Raw genomic sequence first — 17,481 nt, 5'->3', positions numbered from 1 at the left:
CAGTAACCAAGTATCTGCAAGTAACTTCAAGTAAAACCGCGCTAAATGTTATCGTTACAATATACGCCAATGAAAAATGATTCTTTTGCACTTTTAGGTCTTCAGTTTGGGTATGTGATGAATAGAACTACTACATTCGTGTAGGTTCATTACTGAATTATTGACTCTTGAATGAAATGATAGCGAGTCTCTTTTATTCCACTCGTTCAATAAATTTAGTATTGAACCTACACTCATTCTTTATCCTTTATTGTATGCCCAATCTGTTTGAGACAACAATATCACAAGCTACGCCATTAAATCTTACAAACGACAAAGGCAAAAAGTTAAATTTTTATTTAAACTAATCGGAACAGACAAAATGGTTTTTGAAAGAATGATAATCCGAAATTTAATACTATTGTCACTAAATGAAGGAATAGAAAACCATTAACAGACACACGATGTGCTGTATCATCAAGTATATATTAACAGAAATAATTGTTACAAAAATCATCCGAATAGTAATTGAGAACCTAAAAATAAATAAAAGAAAACATATTTACCAAGATCCTCATTTCACGGAAAAAAGTATATACAATTTATTACTAGTATTATATTATATATATCCGTATAGATATCAAGTATCCTTGGCGACCAGAAGCTATTATATTACACATAGTATATCTACGGATTTATTTCTCAGTATCAGTCTCGACAGCTTGACAACGTGCGGCAAGGTAATCTTAATTTAATGTCACGCAAAAACACCTCTTTTGAAGAAAAAAAAACGATTATTACTAAGAATTAATTCGTTCACAACCTTTAGTCGAAACTGTCCATAGCGTTAAGTTATTTTAAAGGTACATACCCATATCGTTTGGTTACTCATTACAGCGTTTAGTAAACTTTGGTGTCTACCTCAAAAAAAGCATTTTCCTCAGTTTTATTTTTACTTTATTTTTTTTTCATTTTAGACCCTACTTCATTGGAACAGCTTTTTCTATCTCTTTTTAAAGCTTTTCCCCCTGTTTTTAGTTTCTTTTCTCTTTTTAAAAGCAACTTAGCAATTTTTCCCCGTTTAGTCACCCCCCTGTCACCGTTTTAGCCACCCCCTGTCTTTTCGTTTATTTTCTTCCTTTTTTTTATCTAAATTAAAAGCTTTTTTAGCAACAGAAAAAAGAACCCGGGTTGGTTTTCATTTTAATTTTCCATCGGGTTTTTAAAAAACTTATTAATGTTTAAAAAAGTTTTTTGGGCCTGCCCACCTCAATGAAATCTACTTGCCTACAGCGCTTAGTCATTAAGTCTATCTTTGAATGCTTAGGTGACCTACGTTGGTACCAACATTTCGGTTGTATCTGGATTTCCCCCATCAAGCATGAAATTCCCACTTTTACAGCCTGTTTATGATGTTTTCTCTTTTTTTTTTAGTTTAAAATTATGGACAAAATGAAGATAATAAACCAATTTGTCTGGTTTATACGTAATTATGTTAGTACCATTGTGTTTGAGGCTACAATTTTATTGAAACTCTCGAATCAGTTCCTGGAACAAACCAGTACTAAGCACTGAGTAAACAATGGCTTGTCCCCGACAGGTTTGAACACAAGCGGCCTGCAATCCTAAGATTACTAGTTAGGTCGGACTCCAGAATAAAAATTACCATCAGTGGTTATAATCATTGCTTTGTGCGCAATAAATAAGCATATCCTGCTTTTTCACCAAATAATGTATATACCTTTTAAAATATTTTGCATCCATATAAATTAACATTTGGACTGGCCATAAAAACCATCAAAATTTAAAAATGAATTAAATGCTTTTTTGTTTATTTTCGTTGAACATTCTACATATTTAATGGTCGCATGGCTATTTTCAGCCGATACGCATGCAGACCATTCCTACATGTAAGCATAAGTATGCCATATGATAGACCCACCAACCTGCATTCAACTAGCTCTATCATTTGTCATATCAACGAGCGCTTGCCGTAAGACTAATTATACCAATTCTGGTCAGTGATATCTCTTATTAGATATAGTATATCATATACTTCATATAAATTAAGATTGACCTTTGCCAAAATTGTCATTTTCTGTACATAATACTTCTTAATGAATCACAACAAAACCTGTTGTTTTTGTTGTTGTTGTTCCTGATCATATGGCTGTAATCAGTATGAAAATATGATGCGAGGAAATACATAATGTATCATTATGCTAAATGTTTATGGATGGAACATATTATATTCATATTCAAACTCAAAATGAAGGGCCGGATCAATAGTATAGATACATGACTAAAGCTGCTGGCACAAAATACAACATTTATCAAGACTTGTGAAATATTTCATATATTTTATTTTGTTTTTAAGTAAGAACGATTAATTGTAACATAATTTACTAGAGTGCAACATTATTACATTGCAACTAAATATATACTGAATATACAATTACATGTACATCAAAGTAAACATTCTATGTTATGATTAAATAGAAATTGTAAACCCTTATCCTAAAGATTGCCTTTGTCAATATAAAGCCAGGCTAGCCTGCCAACCCGTGCAGTCTGACCAGGTTCTACACTGTTGGCTGGTCAACTTTAATTTTTTTCAAATTGATTGACAGTTGTAAAAATAGAATATGTAAATTAAGTAGGTTTAAGGGTCAATGTTATCACATGAACACATCACAACCATTCTTAAAGATCATTGCAGAATAACTGAAGTCATACATTTATAGAATACAATCATGTACGTTTAAATAACTATAATGTTACCTTAATGATGTACGTTACCTTAATTGCTATAGATCTAATATCTTTTGAACAAAACAAAACATGATGGCAATGAAAAATGGCGAATCTTTGAAAAAACATATTAACACTGAAGTATACTCTTGTACAAAAATACTACAAATCATGTTATTCATAATATAAGTATCAAATTATGCTGATTTTATGCAAGTCTTTTCCAAGCCATTTTGGAGAAAAGGTGTTACACAAATTTTGGGAAATTGTGTTGTAAAATAAAATTTCATAAATCATCTGGATTTAATTTCTTTAGTGTTAGGTTTTTAATATGTGCACAGTCAGAATGAAAGGAATTTGTTGGCAAATGTTGTTTTTTTTCAAATGAATTGTTTAGAAGATGGAGGGAAAAATGAGCATAATTGGCATTGTGATTGTCTGACCTGTGATGACACTAGGAAAAGTCCTGTTATGAATCATTAATGTCTTTAACCAACTTGCTGCCAATTATGCTTCGTTAATATGACATTATTGTAGTTTTCCCAGACTTTCAAAAACCAATACACAGTCATGTACGGAACCACAGCATTCACAATTAAGTGGTTTGTCCTTGACTTTCATCGATTCTTTAGAAAATACTACAGAAATCCCTGTTTAATAACACAAAACTTGTCATAAATTTCCACTCTAATATACTAATCTATCAGTGACAAGAATATTTTTCCTACTTCTTTTTAGGTTACAAAATAATATAAAACTTGTGGCAACATAATTAATATTTTGCCTTTACTTGAATTTTTATATACACTCTGTTTTTTATCAATTTTCTAAAAAAATGTTGTTGAGAAAAAGTGTTATTTCATTAATTTGGTTTAATGTGTTTTCATTTCAGGAATATTAAAGGGACTCCACTGAGGTTTTTTGACATGACGGGACTGGTAATAATTTTTTGAGATTATTACTCTATTTATTTATATTTCTGTTTAAAGTGCTTATGTCTATCAATGTGAAAATTATAATGTTATGTTTTAGGCTTATCAACCTCAGTGGAGTTCCTTTAAGATGTTTCATACAGACTATGATTTGAAAAAATAATGAATCCTGCAGACACCCTAAAAGTGAAGTTGGGCCAAAACTGTAACTTAATTTTCTTAATACTTAATTTCCTTTTAAGATTGTGTATATCTTAGTATTTTCATAAGAGCCATTTAAACATAATCCTTAATCTTATCTAGTCAATGTAAATATTAATTATATATTAATTATAATTATTATAATAATTTTATAATAACACTTATCTTGATATAATAACACTTATCTTGGTTCATTTTGACACAAATGTGTTAACAGAAAAGACTCCACAAGGTCGTCTATATATATCAGACATACTTAACAGCTTAACAACATATGTAACTGACTCTATAACCACTCTTCAGGTTTCAAATAAAATCTAAAGCACCAACAATTTTATTTAACTTGTCATAAGAATTCTAACAAAAAAAAGAAGAAAAAAAATATACTTAAAATGTATATATTTAAAGCCTACAAAAACATTTACTTAAGACTACAAAGCACCTTTCTGAGTATAATTTAATTATTAAAAGCTCTTATATACAATATAGCCATGGGAATAAGGGAGATAACTCTGGTTTGTTTTCATTGGGAAACTAAATCATTCATATTATTGTACTGATAGATGATTTAACAACAGGATATACGGGGGAAAGGTTAAATTTGCACATTAAAAAAGACTGGGCCTTTATCAAAATGGGGAAATTACAATTTCGCCCTTCTTCCATGCATTAGTATAAAAGATGTTTTTATTTTAATTTTTCAAGATTTTATCATTTTTAAAAAAGCCCGAAAATAAAAATAAAAACTTTTAAGAAAATGCTAACTTTTGTAACTTTTATTACTGAATAAGAGTTTTGGCCTTTTGGGAGTCTGAAGTCCTGAAAACTTACACCCAAGAAAATTATAGAATAAATTTATATAATGACGGTTTTTAAGAAGGATGTATTAAGAAGTAAATTCACATATTAATGAAATAAAATAGGAATTATGACCTTTACAGTAAGTCAATGTTTGAGCTATATGGAATAATAAGCATCTTTAATTATAAAATGCCTGATTGAGATTGAGACAAACAAAACTCGCATTCAGCAACATTTCACAGACTAGAACTATTAAATCATAATAATATAGAAATACATGCATACTACAACATACCAAAGAAAAAAACAAAACAAAAATCATGTCCGAAAAAAAAAAAAACAGAACAAAAAATTACAGATACACTGCAGATGTGAAGAGATATAACTTATATGGGCATCTGTTGCATGACGGTGTGGGGGTGGGGAGGTGTTCAAAAACTACGAAAACTTGTGTCAGTCGTTAACTTGCTCTATTTCAGATAAATAACCCTTTAAAAAAATCCTACTGCTTTGGCTACATCTCTGCTTTGGTACAAAACTATAGTATACCCTTCTTGTACCAAAAATTACTGGAATGATTAATTAACAAAAACTTTGCACCAAACACATTTAAGCTGCATGCCTCCAGATGAGCTAAAATATGTCAAGAATATCAAATTTGAGAAAAATGTTCCATAATTTTAAGAGAAATAAAAATACAATGTATTAATATTCAAGTAAATATCTTAAATTTTAAGTGCGATTAATGACTGATTTTGCAGCATTTATCACCATATTTCTACTGTGTGACTAACACAGTAAGAACTAAATTTGCTTAATATGACCCTCCTTTTCTCTTACTTATGTGGAATCTAAGTGCTGTTTGCATTTTTTAAATTAATTTCTTTGGTTACTTATAATTACTGGTATTTTTCAAAATTTTCATGAAAATAAGCATGAATCTAGAGGCATGCTGCTTTAAATTGAAATAACATAATCCTTTTCTTTCTTCATCAGATCTTATATGGTAACAACATTTTCTTATAAAAAAAATAACAAAAAAGAAACAGCACTAAAATTGCAAAACAAGACAGTTTGTTTTTTAAATTACATATACAAAAAAAAAAGATGTGATGATTAAAGGATTTGGCAAGTTCTTTTATCCTTGAATGGATTCTCTCTGACAGGGTAGATGAGGGGGTCCTCTCCCTGGTGTTGCTGGCAGAACTGGTTGAGTTCTTGTATTGCCTTAGATACCTTCATTCGTTTCATTTGTAAATGAAGAGACAGGGTATCCCGTTCAGTTTTCTTTTTAATAACCTGTTCGGATTTGTTCTGGTAAGGCATGCTTGTAGTATAGGGTAGCAGGTGATACACAACACAATCTGGGCTACATAAAAGAAACAAAATAAAAGAGGAAAACTAAAGAATATATAATATAAAAACAACATTCAAAATCATGCCAGAACAAAACTGAAAATAATAATATGAAAATCATAACTAACAAAATGCACTATATAGTTACATAGACAACACAGAATAAAGACAGCAAGAAGTTGTCATTCCATAGATATACTCATGATTGTATGATGATAACTTAGCAAATTATTCATTAATTTTCATATAAGTTATATGTAACAAACCTAAATAAAATACTTTGGCTGACACTTAAGAGTAACATTGTACTTGCAAGAAAGTACAGCACCTTGAGAAATATCACAGACTTGATGTTTCATTATGCAAATATTTTACCCATTATAAAAGTCATTTGTAAAGATTTAAGGAAATAACTGAAGTGTCTCTACAGAATATGGATGCCCTCACATTCCATTGTTTTGCAAGACTACAAACAACAGTATGACGGACAGACAAGGGTAACTCTTTAGACCCCTGCTCCTAAGTGAGGGCATAAAAACGGTTTGAGGTTAAACTCAAAATGTAGTATGCAAATTATGAAATACATTAAGTTGTGAACATATTATGACAAAAGCTCTCAGACTGTCAGCTCAAAAATACAACATAACCAGGACTTGTAGGAAATTTCATATTATATATTTCACTTTTATAAGTAAAATAAGAACAAATATTTTCATTCACATTCAATGAAGTCAATGACAGTCAAGATATTATAATAAGAGTTAGACCTAAGTTACATGTACTTATAAGGTTATTTCTTTTTTTATAGGCTAAAAATTTGTAATGCTCCTTTTTATTAAATGAAATAAAATTTTATCACCAACATGAACAATTATTTGTTAATTTAATTCTCGATGAAATAAGAAACATAGTAATGTATCCAGCTTTTATCTAAAAATTCTCTGTCTCTCAGACAATGTACTCAAAAAATGTAAATATGACTACATATTAGAAAAGTTCTCTAAAATATGTCAATTTTAAAATAAAATCTAAGTCAGTTCTCTGGGGAAAAGCCTTCCAACTAACCAGAACAGACACTAGCTTTTTCAATAAAACACAATAAGAAGCATGAAAACTTCAATACAAGATTATTATCATGCCTTTTGTTCCCATTATTTAAAACTACATGCTCATTATACTTTTGTTAATATTATATGTTGTTCTTTCCTTTCAATATCATAAGTAAATGAAATGGCCTTCATGGAATGTCAATGAAATAGGTTGAGAGAGATTAATAATTAATCCGGGAATATAAACCTTTATGTACATGTATCAAAAATTACTTATAAAGAGTCATGTGCTTAAAGCTGCACACCTCCAGATGAGCCAAAATATTTCAAGAAATTCAATCTTTAGAAAAATGTATTAAGATCTTAAGAAAAGTAAAAGGATTCAACATTGAATTAATTATTTACATGTTATGTGCGATTAATGCCTGATTTTGCAATATCAATCACTATAATTCTACTACGTTACTAATGCAGTAAGAGGTATTTATGTATATTTTGTCCTCATTTTGGTAATTAACGTGGATTGTAAGTGCCGTTTGCAATGTGTAAATTACATTCTTTGTTCACTTAACAATATTCTACTTTTAAATAAATTTTCAAAATGTTCATTAAAATTAGCATGAATCTGGAGTCTGGTGAGAATTGAAGTACAGAATCTGGTTAGACTTGAAGTACAGAATCTGGTTAGACTTGAAGTACAGAGTCTGGTTAGACTTGAAGTACAGAGTCTGGTTAGACTTAAAGTACATAGTCTGGTGAGACTTGAAGTACATAGTCTGGTTAGACTTGAAGTACAGAGTCTGGTGAGAATTGAAGTACAGAATCTGGTGAGAATTGAAGTACAGAGTCTGGTTAGAATTGAAGTACATAGTCTGGTTAGACTTGAAGTACAGAATCTGGTTAGAATTGAAGTACAGAATCTGGTTAGAATTGAAAGTACAGAATCTGGTTAGAATTGAAGTACAGAATCTGGTGAGAATTGAAGTACAGAATCTGGTGAGAATTGAAGTACAGAATCTGGTTAGAATTGAAGTACAGAATCTGGTTAGACTTGAGTACAGAATCTGGTTAGACTTGAAGTAAAGAATCTGGTTAGACTTGAAGTACAGAGTCTGGTTAGACTTGAAATACAGATTCTTATGAGACTTAAAGTACAGAGTTTGGTCAGACTTGAAGTACACAGTTTGTAAAGAGTTTGGTTAGATTTGAAGTACATAGTCTGGTCAGACTTGAAAGATTTATAGGCTGGTCTGACTCTATACAGGTTATACATATGGAGATCACCATCACAGGTGCTAGACCTACCATCAATATACCTTATGCTTTTATATCACAACAGAATATTCTGTATGTAATTGTATACTATATACATAATATATATATAATGCTAGCCACAGGCCCTAAAATCTTTATATATATATAAAGATTTTAGGGCCTGTGGCTAGCATTCAAAATGTTGAATAGTATACAGTTGTAACTAAAGTATTAACCATCATAAATCTGCATTAATCCATTCTACACCACCAAGTCTAACGTCTTTAGAAAAGAAAAATCTGTATGGTCAGTTTATGGCCGTCTTCCCTGCCATTTAAATATATATGTGTATATCATACAGTATCACTTTTTATGTACAGTAAACTATTTAGGGTCAGTAAAACCACAGGGCACTTTTTTTTTATTGGCTTTAACTTGCTGTGTTAAAATATTTTCAATACTTTGCAGTTATGAGACATCAGATTAGATGGCCAAAAGACACAAGGGCTACAATTATTGCCCCTTGCTGTGTCAGGAGCAAACAGATACCCTGAATGTATGTATCATGGACCATCTCAGGGCTACCTGAATAACATCCAAATTCAGTACACAGGAAGAATCACTTCATTTAGCTCAAAGCAGGAAATGGTGAGTGTTTTACTATATGTCTAAACTTTGAACACAACACAACCCCATGACATAATTAATACCAGCAGAATGACTGACTGCCTTCTTGAAGTTCTTCTATAAATTATAATGTTTATTTTGCTTGCCTTTCAACAGCAAGTGTTTTTTTCCAGAAATTTCATTCACTATTTACTGTAGAAAAGTAATTAACTAGATTAGACATTATTCAATTAAATCTACTTGAAATTGGATTGATTCTTAATTCAATTAACAAATTTGCTCTTTTTTTTGCAATCTCATACAAAAAACCCCATCTGACTCAAAACAATTACTAGTTCATCTAATCACAGACCTACATACATGTAGTGGAATACATATTTTATCTCGTCATAATTTACTGCCAAATTTACAATCCCACCATATTCGTAAATTGTTAAATTATTGAAGTACAGATTCATAAAGTCATCACTTAACTCGATATTGATATCAGACAACTCTTAATTCAATATTTCATTTCTAAATGATTATTGGCTTAAAATAACAAGCTGCCTTTATAAACACAAATGCCTCTGCACAAAATCTCATTCTGTTAATTGTTACAGAAAAAAAATTATTCTTGAACTTTTAAACTTTGACCTCAAAGGTCAATGTCATTTAAGGGCCAAGATCACATTTCAAAATGTCATTCTAAAGCATTTAAATTCTTTGGATTATTATTACCATTCCCAAAAATGTTGTTTTTTTTCTGATATGTCATGTATCACATTTTAATTTTGCCTACATCGTCTATACACTTGTTTTATTTCTTCACTTATTGTTTATTATCTTCTATTGATAGTTTTAACAAATAAATTATGCATTCATTAATGATATAAATGGAAGTTTCATTTGCCAATTAGTGCCAACAAGCACACAAAATACATTCTCCTAAAGTACTAAAGCCTGTTCTAGTATCAAACCAACATCACAATGTGCAGGCCAATAAATCAATAACAGCATAGGATGATGTCATCTCAGTTCTCCCCAACAACTTTTTGTTATTCAGGTATAATATAGAGTCAACATTTGGTGCCAGATAGAATGTCAGTGCACTATTTACAGTAAATTAACACCATGTTTGGTATGAATAAATCTGTTGTTATAGCAAACAATTGGGAGTGAATTATACAAAGCTACCAGGGACAATCAGATATGGGATGTATGGTGGTATATTGGGAAAACTTCAAAATACAATAGAAATGTATTCTCCCCTAAAGGGCAATACACCCATTGTTTGAATTGAAACTAATGTTTTTGATGATAAAGTCACAAAAATCATTACCATGCAGTCAATAAATGCAAAATTATACATTCTAGGCTCACCAGTAAGAAATAAAGCAGTTATTGAAAAGAAAGAAAAGCAAGAATCTGTAGCAAGACAGAATGCTCCTCTTTTCTTAGTACAAACAAGATGACAGTAGTTATTTCACACATGGGGAATAAAGCTTCATTCTAGAATAAGGGATATTGGTGACCGGTCAGTGACCTTATACTATGAATTTAAGGGATACATGTGTGAAACTTCAAGTAAATAACTTCAGCAGGTGTAGATTGAACTGGCATGCAAATCCATAACTAGATTTGTTCTCATTTCACAATTGGGTTTTTTTTTCTTCTTATTAAAAAAATATTTTATCTTACAAAAATGATTGTTCAAGAAATAATGCAAAAATATATATCATTAATTGAAAAAAAATAATAAAAATATCAAAAGATAAATAATTCCCTTGCAAACCTTAGCTTATGCAAATTTATGAAATTCAATAAATCCAATGCCCCCTTACAATGTGCACAGAAACTTTGAAAATCTAACCTTAGTATCAACTTTATTTATTCATTAAATTATAGATGTATACAAGTAAATATTTACATGAGAAGACACGACTGGATTGAAAACAAGTACAAAATATTGATATGCATATAATTCTCTTTGGGTCAATTTAACCTTAAAGTCAAAGTTACTACATGTAAGTACTTGAGATCATCTTTCAATTTGTCAAAAATAAAGCCCTTGTCCTGGTAGCCCTTGTCCAGGTGTTCAAGAATGTAAGAAACTAAACTTATGGAATATTTTTTTTTATAAAACAACATAATGACAGCCACTTTCACACATGCAAATACTACACAATATTAAAAAATACCTGTTATTATTTAGTTTCCCGGTGAAGAGATATACCACACGACAACTTCCTGTTAGTCAAAAGCCTCTATCACTAGCCACACACTGTGAAAAGATAAAATGTAAAAGATAACAGTAGATAACAGTCATGTTTCAACCTTTTATTTCATGTCTTCTTAAAGTAGTAATCAGTTTGTTTAATGAAGTTGTCCGTGATGATGGATTGGAAAAACCAATGGTATAGATAATACACAAGTTTTCAACTTCAAAAAGGAAAATAATAATATTCATTGACTGTAAGAGTTAGAGGCTTAACATGCAAGTCCGAGACCAACATTAAACAAGTGTTGGACAAAAGTCCACTAGGAGAATACTCAGAATAGTCCACTTATATCAGATTTGATATTATTTACTTACATTCATTCTATACATTATTTTGTGGAAAAAACAATGAAACTTAACAAATGTCTTCTAAATCTTATATATATGCAATGTGCTTAAAAAATACTGTTACAAACACTTTCATTCAACATTGAAAATGTATACGGGGATTGAAAATTCCACTCATCTGCTAGTTTTTACAAGAACAGTTTGCTGCAAAATGAGTTGCAAAATGTAACCTGCTTGTCCAGCAGGACAAGTGGAAAATCTACAAAGTAAAATAACACTGGAACAAATATATTTATAGGTTTACATCTATCACAAATAAAAACTGGAAACCAAGCCCATAATTTAGGATAAGTATAAAATGTGCACAGTACAAACAGCTGAATCAGATTTGCTTACTTCTCACAGTGATTGGCAGAGCTATATTCCAAAATCACTGCCTCACATTTATTCATAAACTTCATTGTAGCTGGAAATTTTTATAATATCACAATATGTGTTACTTTGTATCTTACAGCACCTAAGATACACAGAGAAAGGGAGGTAAGTAAACAAACATAACCAAAAATGAAACTGATTAAATAATAAATATGTTGCAAGTTACAGCCACAACAAGTTAAACCGGGCTCTTAGAACATTCATTTTCACTATTATCATCGTTTAAATCTAGAAATGGGTATGCTCTCACTCATCAGGGTCAGATGATGTACATTGCCTTATCAAAGTAAACAAGGTTAACAAGTTAGGTAGGAAGAAATGTTATAAGTTACCCCTTTTGTGTGTATTTTCACTCACCTTTAGTCTGTTCAGTCAATAGCAATGTTTCATAGGAAATGAAATTTTTCTCTCTCTCCTGTTTGACCTTCTAGATATAACTGAAACTAAATGTAAAGAGCAATTGGATAATTGGCACATTATCATCATTTATTGTTGAAATCAAAGAGCTGAACCCTCCATTTTCATCAAACATCAATACTTATATATCCATGTTAATAAGGAATACTATAATTGTTTTGTGAACAGATGGTTTGCTTTAAGTCATCATATCTTGGTATTTATACTGTTTAAGCACTTACTTAAGAAATGAATTTGCGCTCGGCATTGATTTTAGAATAAAAAATCCATTTAAGCTAAATGGATAGCAGAACAAAAATATAAATTAGAGTTAAGACATTTTGCTGGTCTGACTTTACTCTTATAAATAGCATTATAAATCAGTTATTTATCTATCACATCTTACTTTTATGGGGCAAAAATAAAATTGTTTGTTTCCCCTTCCCGACCCATTAAAATTAGGGTTGGGTAGGTAGGTAGGAAATTTTTTTTTATATGTGCATAATAAATAATCTGCATATATGTATAATGAACTATTAAAATTAATTTATTATGTGCAATAGTATATGTACATGCATTTAATACCATATTCACAACTGACACATGCAGTGTTTTTTCCACCAAAATATTCCGCGAAATTCGACCCAATTCCCCCCTCAAAATAGTATGCTTCCCCCCCCCCTCAAAGCCAAAATTTCCCCCTATAATATGGCAGCCCGAATTAGCCTGAAATGAAAATCAATTTTTTGCAACTAACTGCCGAAAAATGCTTTATTTTATGCCTGTAAGACTTACTGTTGAGCAAGGTTGTTTACAAATCGTTCTCATGTAGGCGAGGGGAGTTAATGCCGTGTCCCAACAAGTTTAATATGTGACAAGTCAATATTTTAAGATCCTTATAAAATCCCCCTCCTATTGCATTTTTCCCCCTCCAAAGGGCACCGACCCCCTTCCCCCAAAAGTGAAACAAAAACACTGATATGTAACAATTTATTAACTATGCTAGCTGTCTAAAATATCAAATTAGATTGTACCTATTGTACTCTGAAAGAAAAAAATACTTTCATAATTTCATCCCCTAAGAACCTGAAAAAATCTTTTGGGTAGGGGCAAATTTGTTTGGTAGGTAGGGAAGGGGAAACAAATTAAATTTCATTTTAGGCCCAGGAAACAAAGGCACCAATGTCGAATAACAAAGCCCTTCTTTGTGCAACCAAAACTTGTAAGTTGGTAACACATAAAAAATAATGCACTGGTCTGTCAAAAGTTTCAATTGTTAGTCTGACCCCTAATCCCCATAGAAGAATATCAGGGTCAGCTCAGCCCTTAAACTTACTAAACCAACAGATTATATTCTGCCACATACAAACTAGGCATAGGTCAACATGGTTCATATTTACATTCACTTTCTATTCAAGTACTTGCGGAATAATAATTGTTTAACATTTATGCTAAGGCAAGCTAAGAATATTTTTGTTTCCCATTCTGGAACCCATGCCACATTGAGTAAGGAAGGTATGTAGATTTTTTTTTATTGAACACATTATAATTTATATCTCACCTATAAGAATTTTAAAAAGAAAATGTAGAGTTTCAGATAAAACAAAAGTTTCAATATACATCTCTGAGTTTGTATATTTATAAAGCAAAAACATGAGACTATCAGACAAAAAGAATTTTATTCTCATTGACAGACTCTGTTCCATGTTAACCCTTAACCTGCTGGAATTCTATCAACTTTTGCCACCAGTATAGAATCATGCAGTCTCACATGACTATACTGTTGGTAGCTCAAGTTTTGCATTTTGATACTAAAATCCCTTAAATATTAAATAGACAGTTCCAAATTAAAAGCAGGGCAATTCCAGAAATTCAGCAGGTCAAGGATTACGTTAAATTTTCTGGGAATCACTGATTTTTACAGCTAGATAATTTAATAAGAGGGGAAACAGTGTTTTATTTTAGATTGAATGGATTCTTGCATATTTAATTGATGTGTAAATGAAGAATTTACAAATTGTTGGCGATGTACACTTCATACTTTCCTTTCAACAATTGGCCAAGATGACATGTGCCAAATTTGCTGAGCTCAACTTTCACCTTCAGGAATGTTACACTATATAGAGCCAAATTATAAATGTTCTGTCATTAATGCCAACTCAATGTGGTGATGTTCTCTTTAAACACCAACAATAGCAGGTGATCTGTCAAACTGACTGTATGTGCCCTTTACAAGAAATTAAACAGTTTGACTGTCCCGGTTTGACTTAGTTCTGGCTCCCAAAACTTTATAAGCCGCTATTTAACATTTTTGTTTTTCATCAGATGCTGCATTAAAGTTTTGGATTAGACCCGTTACGAAACCTAACCAGAATAACATAAGTTGATTAATTCTTATTTTTCACTTGCAAATACACTTGACCCAATCAATTCTTGTGCATTTTACGATAAAACAATTATTTTAATATCGTTCTATACCAATTAAAGTATCAAAATATTAATACCGTCATTAAAATCGCCTATTTAACTGTAATAAACATCAATTTCAGTCTTCAAAATTAACGCCAGTCCGAGGCCCGAGGCCACTAAATTTAGCATCGGTCGGGTGATTATTGCAAGGTTGGTGGTCCGATGGACCTGCAGGGCTGCCAACAGCAAATTGCAAAATCAGTGGAAAATACGCCGGGGGTCAAGGGGACTGCGCAAGCCCCCTTTGCGGATCCAGGGCAGAGCCCTGGTGGGGGACCAGGGGGCAAAGCCCCCTGAAGCTCCTGGATTCTGATGATTTGGTATGCCCTAAAATCAATTTCCTGGACTCTAAATTTGACAAATATCCGACATTTTGACGCATTTTTACAACAGACAAGAGCGACAATGTACACTGTAATTTGATTGGTTATTCTAAAATAGAATGCCGGAAAAGACTCGATATGACCAATGAGAAAAGCGCTTACAGACGTACCATAGGCGGCTAGCGTAACGATAAAAGCCGAAGCGTGCCGGTTTTTGGGTACTGTATAAAATATGACGAATGAATTTATTGTCTTTGTCGAATTTACATCGATCTCAAAACTGATCCAGGAGCTAGAAATCCGCAGATTTCCGCGGATCCGCGGAAAATCGGCAGCCCTGGGACCAGTAGATTTTTTGTCATGAAAAAATTTATAAGAAAAATTCATCAAAATAATGAAGCAGGGTTCTCTAAAAGATTGATCTTTTTGCCTTTTTTGCAAATGAAACCCATCAATTCTGTCCTAAATGTTCAAAACACAGCGAGAGATGTCTAAATTGTATTGAGTAATGGAGGCCGCCATTTCTTTTTCTTGGATATTTTCCGTACCGCACCGTACAGTTATGGAAATTAAACCATTGTTTATTATGGTCATTATTTAGCTATGATTTTGTGATTATTGAGTTAAGTAAATATTTTGTGTGAAAGTGATTTGTTTGAAGCAAATTGCGTTGTTCATGTTCAATTCTAGTCAATTTTGCCTAAACATTTGGTCCTTAAAGATTTTTCAAAGCTGTCAACATATGGCCCAGAATACAAGACGTATTATGCTTCTTTCAAAATTATCAAGGGAAGCATGATAAAGTGTTTTCCTGTACCCATCAATTTATTACCTATCTATGTATTTGGTCCGGCTAAAAATCACCAGGTCCAGTAAGATTTGATATTTTACTGGCCCGAATGTCCTGTGCTTTTTTTAAGTTTTTCGTGAAGACTGCAATTTACGCTGACTATAATCGTCCATGACATTTAGGGACCACGCGAGACCTTGTATGACGTCATTCGCGGGAACTGATTTGAATAGAGTCGTGTACTATATTAAGAACATTTTGTTGACATGATTTCGATTTTTTTATTAAAGATAATGTTTTTATTTATTTTCATTAATTTTTTAGTACTTAAATATGATTTTATTGAATATAAAAGTCAGTAAATCACCTTTTTCAATACCTTTTACAAAGTAATTTATAAAAATATTGGAAGCACATGGGTTCGTAAAGGTCAATCTCGTAATCACGTGGTCAAACATTTTGGCAATATGGCGGCCAATTGCAGGAATTTTTACCTGTCGGAAACTTTTAGGTAGTTTATGTTAGTAATAAGATTTTTATTTGTCCGTCCTTGGCTCATCAACAGATTATATATAGTTTTATCAAGGTATGCTTCACTTTACTTCATGGCATGTTCGATGAATGAAAACGCGCGTGTCAGATTCCTGGCACGATTATTGTTGGACTTTCCATACGGGGTTGTATTCAGCGTTCACGTCATGTCATAGTATATAAACGGGTACGCTGAAGACCTTAAGCTAGGTTTGAGTTATGCCACATAGATGGGGAAAAATGAAGCAGTTTGATAATCAGAAAATAAATTCTCTGCTATTCTAAAAAATATATTCAAAGGGGGTGTGGTGGCCTGGTTACAGATCTTCATTAAGCAGAAAACATATAATGAAGATAAGTTGTTGTAATAAGTTTAGAAATTAGAATTTCTCTAGTTCAGATTTAGTCTATTGACGGAAAATACGCCACAAATAAATGAATTTTGTGTTAAGGTTTTTATAAGTTGGTAATATGTTAACATCATGAACGAAAATAAACAGTTTGCAACTGTGCAAATCTTTATTAGACACTCCATTCAATGATAAACAAAAGGATAAAAGTAAATTATTCGTACTCCGATTTGTCCGAGCACTAGCACACTTTGATTCGAAATGTAACCAGTGTTTGTAAAATATAACTGTTTTAACTACCAGATAATCATAAGAGCGTCAAATAACCAGTAAAGGGCATTCAAAAGAATTGACTCAGCACCAAAATCGAATTGCCCTCACATCAAATGTCAAAATTTAACGGCGAATAAAAACAAAAAAAATATATCACCAGATCGAGGAAAGGGCGAGCTTTTTAACCGGCTACAAAGTGAATATATTCATTACTCCTGTAGACACAAAACAGGACTAACATGCTTTTTATTTCGGTTACCTTAAAACGCTCGTGTGTATGACTGCTGCAGACAATGGCAAATTTTCAACACCGCCCTGCTTCCTAATTGTTTTCGTTTCAATATGGCTGCTGACTTGACATTAGAGCCTCGTTTTCGAAACAGACTATAGTCTATTTCCAATATAGGTGTCATTTC

The 17,481-nt window shown here is 31.8% G+C and overlaps 1 protein-coding gene across 1 annotated transcript in view; it reads right to left on the bottom strand.

Moving 5' to 3' along the window:
• The window catches only part of LOC132747278 (guanine nucleotide-binding protein subunit gamma-1-like), a 30,694-nt gene extending 13,213 nt beyond the window's left edge, over positions 1 to 17,481 (bottom strand). The window contains exons 1-3 of the transcript XR_009628109.1: positions 17,325 to 17,481; positions 12,291 to 12,376; positions 11,131 to 11,213 (exon numbers count right to left, since the gene is read on the bottom strand). The gene's annotated coding sequence lies outside the window, so the exon portion shown is untranslated. The remainder of the gene's footprint in view (positions 1 to 11,130; positions 11,214 to 12,290; positions 12,377 to 17,324) is intronic.

Source organism: Ruditapes philippinarum, unplaced genomic scaffold, assembly GCF_026571515.1.
Source record: "Ruditapes philippinarum isolate M1 unplaced genomic scaffold, ASM2657151v2 ctg2936_1_1_1_1, whole genome shotgun sequence".
NCBI lineage: Eukaryota > Metazoa > Mollusca > Bivalvia > Venerida > Veneridae > Ruditapes > Ruditapes philippinarum.
The sequence above is the reverse complement of the archived record's forward strand: the minus strand, read 5'-3'. Positions and strand labels throughout refer to the sequence as shown.